Source organism: Arachis ipaensis, chromosome B5 (assembly GCF_059453495.1).
Source record: "Arachis ipaensis isolate K30076 ecotype BB chromosome B5, ASM5945349v1, whole genome shotgun sequence".
NCBI classification, from domain to species: domain Eukaryota; kingdom Viridiplantae; phylum Streptophyta; class Magnoliopsida; order Fabales; family Fabaceae; genus Arachis; species Arachis ipaensis.
The window spans coordinates 64844673-64853817 of NC_142440.1; the positions used below are offsets into that span (position 1 = coordinate 64844673).

Below are 9145 nucleotides of genomic sequence, written 5' to 3' on the forward strand. Positions count from 1 at the left end.
ACATTTAGAATATACACACTAATCCACCCAAGCTAATTAAAGAGTAATTCAGGGACAATGGTTTTTCACTTAAGGGGGAATAATGTGCTAAAATTAGAACAAAAGGAGATTACATGCTCAACAGGGGTTCACAAACGTGAGTGCAAGGGTTGGCCATATAGGTTGGTGCGTTCAACATCAAAGATGGCCTCAATCATGCTAAATGCGTCCAAACAACAAATACAGGATATAAAGAATCATGCAAATCAATGATCACAATAAAAAAGGAGTATAATCACACCAGAACAAACATTATGGTTGAGAAATGGAACCATCTATTATAGCTCAAATCTTACAAGGTATGTTGTTCTAGCTCTTTTCTATGTTCCACAAACAGAATACTTCAAGCAAGTTGGAAAACACAAAATTTTTCTTCAATTCAACCGATGGTATACCCTAAGAAAGATTTTATGGAAATTCCTTGGTGTTTCACTAACTTATTCACTCTATCATGCAACATGCAAACATTAACTACTATATAACTATGAAATATAAAGAGATATATACAAACAAACCAACTAAGATGCAATAAAGATAAAGCTACTAAAGTTGAGTAAAAAGAACTAAAAGAGTATTACAAAGTGTTTTGAGACAAGAATTTTACCCCTACGAAGTCATCGATCCTCCCCCACACTTAGTTCGTGCATGGTCCTCCGTGTATGCTTACGATTCGGGAGAAACAAAACAACTTCAAGGGTCCATTGTCAGCTAGTGGTCTCGGAAATGGGTTGGTCACCTTCATCATGCTCTTCCCCAACTAGCTTGGATGAAGCCTCAAGAGTTGGGCCAGGGTCTCTTCCTTCTAGCTTTGTTGCTATTCACTCGAAACGCTTGTGCTCCAATTGCTCCATGTGGTGGATATCGTGTAAGATGTCTTGGAATAATTCCGGAAGAGGCCGGAGAAATAGTAAAGGAGTCGATGAAGTTGGTAGACTTGATGGTGGTGCTGTGGGTGCCTTCATCTTCGAGGGTGTCTTCTTTGATGATCCATCCAATTCTCCCCTCGGAATGAACTTGTTGCCTCTTGGAAACTCGAACATGACGTCCGTTGGTTGCCTCTCTACCCCCGCTGCGTTTGCTAAGCACATCTCCATCGATGGAAATGGAATGTTGATTTTTTTCTTCTCAACCAATTTCCAAATCGACTTGCGCATCAAAGTTATAATGGCTATATGCTTTCCTTCCATAATAGCCCAAAGTAGCAAAGTAGTTCTAAATCTGACATAGGTAGCATAGGTGCTCGGGGTGATGTAGTCTACCACAATCTGATGCCATATACGAGCCTCGGCATTCAAGTCAGAGTAAGCAATACTAGTGGGAACAGAATTCCTCCTATTGCTATACTCCCAAGATGCACTAGGACGGCCTATTCTCTCAAGAATGGGAGCCAGAGATATTCTTCCCTTGAACATATCCGCTTTGATTTTTAAATAATCATCCTTCTCAGGAGGAATGTGGGGGATGTTCAGAATAGCTTCCAGAGCTTGATTGGAAGTATCCAATATCTTTCCCTGGAGGAATACTGACTTCGGTTCCCAAGCTTAGTAGTTCACATAGAATTCCCGCTCCATAGATTCATTGACTTCAATGGGTTCGTGCTCGAGAAATCCCCAATGAAGTAAGGCAATCCTTTCATGGATTGTGTGTTTCTCAATTGCCTCGTATTGGGAGTCGGCTCTTCGGTTAACCAAGGTACTCGGTTTATCACCTTGGTGATTCCACCAAATATCAGGAGGGCGAGATGTAGTTTGCACAACCGGTAAAGTGACCGGTGCTTTACCCTTATTTCGCATCCTGAAAATAAAATAAAAGATTTTTGAGATCATAGGGCAACAATAAAATAAAATTATTGAGGAAGCACTAATAAGGGTTGTCAATTGTTCATTTACAAGAAGTGGTAATCGCATGTACAATGTCTTTGATTTAAAGCCAAAAGATGTTTGATCAAGACATCATCAAAGGTTGAACATTTGTAACGTGATCACCTATTCAACAATTCCGCAATGAACAACGAAATTTCAACTCCACAAATCTTAATGCATTTACACCAAAATCACACATCAACAAACAAGGAAATGCATTGATGAATTCACTCGACTACCATCAAAAGTTATAATTGAAGTTGCACAATTCTTATAATATGCCTAACAAGAGATGGAATGCATATGATGGCCATGTCATATGAATCAAACAAAATATTCATTGAGGCATTACATCAAACATGTGGTATGCAATTATCACAATTAATGCTCAAATTCAATCAAAATCAACCCAATAATCACATATCGATACTTTCAATACAAAGAGACAAAGAAAAGTACTAAATTTAATCTAAGCAACATGAAAAGACAATAAACACTATATCAAAAATATCAACACAAACAGAAAACAAGAACCTGAAAATTGAAGATTGAGAAAACAAGAATTGGGGAAGAAACAATGGCACTTCTTATAGCCACTGCGAAATTGCGGCGGTTGGTTTGCCGGAGAAACACCGAAGGGGAAAAACTCACCGGTGGTGAAGAAAAGAAAAGAGAAAGGAAAGAATGAAAGAAAAGAAAAGAGAAGTGAGAGAGAGAGGGTATGAGAGAGAAAGGCGGTGGCGGGGTGACGGCGGTGGTGGCCGGCGGCAGGATCAACAAAAAGCAGGGATCACGCGCACAGAGGTCACAAGATAGAGGGGTATGTGTGTACGCATAAACTGGTGCGTACACACAAGATGCGAAAAGCAGAGTGATGCGAGCACACAGAGCGTGCGGTTACTCCCACCAGAGGGGTTGCACTAAAGCATGCGGGCGCACAAGTGCGTGTGCGCACACAGAAGCTTCTTTTTTTCTTTTTCTTTTTTGGGGAATTGCTTGAGGTACAGAGTCATGCGTGGGTGCACACACAGGTCCGTGCGCATGCATAGAGCAAACAAGGGGGGGTTCACGCACACAACCCATGCTGACGCTCCCACCAGAAGGGTTGTCAATTGGTGTGCGGATGCACAAGTCTCTGCGGCGCACCGATGGCACAGAAGGAGCAATGCGTGCGTACAAAGAGTGTGCGGGTGCACAAAGGCGTGCGCTCACACAGATGGTGAAAAACACAATTTTGTGCGCGCGCGCACAGGGTGGTGCGCACTGGTATGCGAAATTGTTACTCAGAGGTTGTAAAATTTGTTGTTTGTTCTCTCCCTGGCAATGGCGCCAACAACTGGTGCACAATACTATGGTCCAAACATAACTTCACAACTTCGCACAACTAACCAGCAAGTGCACTGGATCGTCCAAGTAATAAAACCTTACGTGAGTAAGGGTCGATCCCACGGAGATTGTTGGTATGAAGCAAGCTATGGTCACCTTGTAAATCTCAGTCAGGCGGATATCAAATGGTTATAGAGTTTTCGAATAATAATAATAAATAAACAGAAAGTAAAGATAAGAATACTTATGCATATCATTGATGAGAATTTCAGATAAGCTTATAGAGATGCTTTCGTTCCTCTCAATCTCTGCTTTCCCGCTGTCTTCATCCAATCAGTCTTACTCCTTTCCATGGCAAGCTTTCTGTAAGGGCATCACCGTTGTCAATGGCTACATCCCATCCTCTCTGTGAAAATGGTCCAAATGCTTTGTCACGGCATGGCTAATCATCTGGAGGTTCTCGATCATACTGGAATAGGATTTACTATCCTTTTGCGTCTGTCACTACGCCCAGCACTCGCGAGTTTGAAGTTCGTCACAGCCATCCCTTCCCAGATCCTACTCGGAATACCACAGACAATGTTTAGACTTTCCGGATCTCAGGAATGGCCATCCATGGGTTCTAACTTATACCACGAAGATTCTGATTAAGGAATCCAAGAGATACTCATTCAATCTAAGGTAGAATGGAAGTGGTTGTCAGGCACGTGTTCATAGGGAATGATGATGACTGTCACGATCATCACATTCATGTTGAAGTGCGAATGGATATCTTAGAAGTGGAATAAGTTGAATTGAATAGAAAAATAGTGGTACTTTGTATTAATTCATGAGGAACAGCAGAGCTCCACACCTTAATCTATGGAGTGCAGAAACTCTACCGTTTGAAAATACATAAGTGATAATGGTTCAGGCATGGTCGAATGGCCAGCCCCCATGAAGGTCTAAGATAGCATAAAACTGATCAAAGATGATCCCTAGATGAAAATACAATAGTAAAAAGTCCTATTTATACTAAACTAGTTACTAGGGTTTACAGAAGTAAGTAATTGATGCATAAATCCACTTCCGGGGCCCACTTGGTGTGTGCTTGGGCTTAGATTGAAGTTTACACGTGCAGAGGCTTCTTTTGGAGTTGAACGCCAAGTTGTAACGTGTTTTTGGCGTTCAACTCTGGTTCGTGACGTGTTTCTGGCGTTTAACTCCAGACTGCAGCGTAGAACTGGCATTCAACGCCCTTTTGCGTCATCTAAACTCGGCCAAAGTATGGACTAGTATATATTGCTGGAAAGCCCTGGATGTCTACTTTCCAACGCAGTTAGAAGCGCACCATTTTGAGTTCTGTAGCTCCAGAAAATCCACTTTGAGTGCAAGGAGGTCAGAATCCAACAGCATCAGCAGTCCTTCTTCTACCTCTGAATCTGATTTTTGCTCAAGTCCCTCAATTTCAGCCAGAAAATACCTGAAATCACAGAAAAACACACAAACTCATAGTAAAGTCCAGAAATGTGAATTTAACATAAAAACTAATAAAAACATCCCTAAAAGTAACTAGATCCTACTAAAAACATACTAAAAACAATGCCAAAAAGCGTATAAATTATCCGCTCATCACAACACCAAACTTAAATTGTTGCTTGTCACCAAGCAACTAAAAATCAAATAGGATAAAATGAAGAGAATATACTATAAATTCCAAAATATCAATGAAACATAGCTCCAATCAGATGAGCGGGACTTGTAGCTTTTTGCCTCTTGAATAGTTTTGGCATCTCGCTTTATCCTTTAAAGTTCAGAATGATTGGCATCTATAGGAACTCAGAATTCAGATAGTGTTATTGATTCTCCTAGTTCAGTATGTTGATTCTTGAACACAACTACTTTATGAGTCTTGGCCGTGGCCCTAAGCACTTTGTTTTCCAGTATTACCACCGGATACATAAATGCCACAGACACATAATTGGGTGAACCTTTTCAGATTGTGACTCAGCTTTGCTAAAGTCCCCAATTAGAGGTGTCCAGGGTTCTTAAGCACCCTCTTCTTTTGCTTTGGACCTTGACTTTAACTGCTCAGTCTCAAGTTTTCACTTGACACCTTCACGCCACAAGCACATGGTTAGGGACAGCTTGGTTTAGCCGCTTAGGCCAGGATTTTATTCCTTTAGGCCCTTCTATCCACTGATGCTCAAAGCCTTGGGATCCTTTTTATTTACCCTTACCTTTTGGTTTTAAGGGTTATTGGCTTTTTGCTCTTGCCTTTTGGTTTTAAGAGCTTTTGGCTTTTTTTGCTTGCTTTTTCTCTTTATTATTTTTTTCGCCATTTTTTTTCTTTCTTTTTTTTCTGCAAGCTTTTGTATTCACTACTTTTTCTTGCTTCAAGAATCATTTTTATGATTTTTCAAATTATCAAATAACATGTCTCCTGTTCATCATTCTTAAAAGAGCCAACATATTTAACATTCTAAAACATCAACTTCAAAAGACATATGCACTGTTCAAGCATTCATTCAGAAAACAAAAAGTATTGTCTCCACATCAAAATAATTAAACTAAGTTCAAGGATAAATTTGAAACTCATGTACTTCTTGTTCTTTTGTAATTAAAACATTTTTCCATTTAAGAGAGGTGATGGATTCATATTCACTACTTTAAGGCATAGACACTTAGACACTAATGATCATGTAATAAAGACACAAACATAGATAAATATTTGACATAAGAAAACAAAAAATAGAAAGTTTAAGAACAAGGAATGAGTCCACCTTAGTGATGGTGGCGTTTTCTCCTTGAGGAACCAATGATGTCCTTGAGCTCTTCTATGTCTCTTCCTTGTCTTTGTTGCTCCTCCCTCATAGCTTTTTGATCTTCTCTAATTTCATGGAGGATGATTGAGTGCTCTTGATGTTCCATCCTTAATTGCTCCCAATAATTGTGTGGAGGAAAATGTGTCCCCTGAGGTATCTCAGGGATCTCTTGATTTGCAGTCAAATGTTCTACGACTAAGCTATAGACCCTTGAGATAAATCTCTCCATCTCCTATGACTTGGAGGTGGAAGCTTTTTTCTTCTCTTTTCTCTTTCTAGAGGTTTCTCTGGCCTTAGGTGCCATCAATGGTTATGGAAAAACAAAAAAGCTATGCTTTTACCACACCAAACATAGAATATTGCTTGCCCTCGAGCAAAAGAAGAAAGAATAGCATAAGAAGAAGAAGATATGGAGGTGAGTTGATGGTTTGAATTTGAGTGGGTGGGTGTAGGTGGGTTGTATAATGGTTTTAGGGGAGTAATGCATGTGAGTGGTGAAGGGTTCTTGGGAAAGAGTGATATAGGATTATGAGGAGGTAAGGTGAGTGGAGGTATGTGGGGATCCTGTGGGGTCCACAGATCCAGAGGTGTCAAGGATTTACATCCTTGCACCAATTAGGCATGTAAAACACCTTTGAATGCAATTCTGGCGTTTAAACGCCGAACTGATGCTTGTTCTGGGCGTTCAACGCCCAGATGCAGCATGTTTCTGGTGTTGAACGCCAGTTCTATGCTTGTTTCTGGCGTTCAGCGCCAGCTTTCCTCAGTGTGCATTCCTGGCGTCTGAACGCCAGGATGCTACTTGTTTTGGGCGTTCAACGCCAGATCTATGCTCTGTTCTGGCGTTGAATGCCAGCCAGATGCTCCTTACTGGCGTTTAAACGCCAGTAAGCCCTTCCTCCAGGTTGTGATTTTTCTTCTGCTGTTTTTGATTCTATTTTTGATTTTTCTATTTATTTTGTGACCCCACATGATCATGAACCTAATAAAACATGAAAGAACAATAAAAATAAAATTAGATAAATAAAAATTGGGTTGCCTCCCAACAAGCGCTTCTTTAATGTCAATAGCTTGACAGTGGGCTCTCATGGAGCCACACAGGTGATCAGGTCAATTTTATAGACTTCTCAACACCAGACTTAGAGTTTGGATATGGAAGTTCAACACCAAACTTAGAGTTTGGCTGAGGCCTCCCAACACCAAACTTAGAGTTTGACTGTGGGGGCTCTGGTTGACTCTGTTTTGAGAGAAGCTTACTGTGCCTCTTTTCCATGTTTACAGAAAGGTGACCTTGAGTTTTAAACACAAGGGAGTCCTCATTCAATTGAAGGACTAATTCACCTCTGTCAACATCAATCACAGCTCTTGCTGTGGCTAGGAAGGGTCTTCCAAGGATGATGGATTCATTCTCATCCTTCCCAGTATCTAGGATTATGAAATCAGCAGGGATGGAAAGGCCTTCAACCTTTACTAATATGTCCTCTACTTGTCCATAAACCTATTTTCTGGAATTGTCTGCCATCTCTAATGAGATTTTAGCAGCTTGTACCTCAAAAATTCCCAGTTATTCCGTTACAGAGAGTGGCATGAGGTTTATTCCTGACCCAAGGTCACATAGAGCCTTCTCAAAGGTCATGGTGCCTATGGTACAAGGTATTAGGAACTTTCCAGGATCCTGTTTCTTCTGAGGCAGTCTCAGTTGATCCAATGCATTTAGTTCATTGGTGAACAGGGGAGGTTCATATCCCCAAGTCTCACTACCAAATAAATTGGCATTCAGCTTCATGATTGCACCAAGGAACTTGGTAACTTGCTCTTCAGTAATATCCTCATTCTCTTCAGAAGAGGAATACTCATCAGAGCTTATGAAGGGCATAAGGAGGTTTAATGGAATCTCTATGGTCTCTAGATGATCCTCAGATTCCTTTGGTTCCTCAGAGAAAAACTCCTTATTGATCACTGGATGTCCTAGGAGGTCTTCCTCACTGGGATTCACGTCTTCAATCTCCCTTACAGGTTCGGCCATGGTAATTAATTCAATGGCCTTGCACTCTCCTTTTGGATTCTCTTCTGTATTGCTTGGGAGAGTATTAGGAGGGGTTTCAGTGATTCTTTTACTCAGCTGGCCCACTTGTGCTTCTAAATTTCTAATGGAGGACCTTGTTTCATTCATGAAACTCACAGTGGCCTTAGATAGATCAGAGACTAAATTTGCTACGCTAGATAGATTCTGCTCAGAATTCTCTGTCTGTTGCTGAGTGGATGATGGAAAAGGCTTGCTATTGCTAAACTTGTTTCTTCCACCATTATTAAAGCCTTGTTGAGGCTTTTGTTGATCCTTCCATGAGATATTTGGGTGATTTCTCCATGAGGGGTTATAGGTGTTTCCGTAAGGTTCACCCATAGAATTTACCTCTGCTATTGCAGGGTTCTCAGGATCATAAGCTTCTTCTTCAGAAGATGCCTCTTGAGTACTGTTGGATGCAGCTTGCATTCCATTCAGACTCTGAGAAATGATATTGACTTGCTGAGTCAATATTTTGTTCTAAGCCAATATGGCATTCAGAGTATCAATTTCAAGAACTCCCTTCTTCTGAGGCGTCCCATTACTCACAGGATTCCTTTCAGAAGTGTACATGAACTGGTTATTAGCAACCATGTCAATGAGTTCTTGAGCTTCTGCAGGCGTTTTCTTTAGGTGAATGGATCCACCTGCAGAAGTATCCAATGACATCTTAGCTAATTCAGACAGACCATCATAGAATATATCTAGGATGGTCCATTCTGAAAGCATGTCAGAAGGACACTTTTTGGTCAGTTCCTTGTATCTCTCCCAAGCTTCATAGAGGGATTCACCTTCTTTTTGTCTGAAGGTTTGAACATCCACTCTAAGCTTACTCAGCTTTTGAGGAGGAAAGAACTTGGCTAAGAAAGCCTGACCAGCTTATCCCAAGAGTTCAGGCTATCTTTGGGTTGAGAATCCAACCACACTCTAGCTCTGTCTCTTACAGCAAACGGGAAAAGCATGAGCCTGTAGACTTCAGGATCTACTCTATTAGTCTTAACAGTATCACATATCTGCAAGAATTTAGTTAAGAACTGAAAAGGATCTTC

The 9145-nt window shown here is 40.8% G+C and overlaps 1 non-coding gene across 1 annotated transcript; it reads left to right on the top strand.

The window, feature by feature from the left end:
- The first annotated feature begins 8819 nt into the window (after window positions 1-8819).
- LOC148564464 (small nucleolar RNA R71) lies at window positions 8820-8927 on the top strand. The gene has a single exon (XR_015885420.1). It is a non-coding gene; the product is annotated as a small nucleolar RNA R71 (small nucleolar RNA).
- The last annotated feature ends 218 nt before the right edge of the window (window positions 8928-9145 follow it).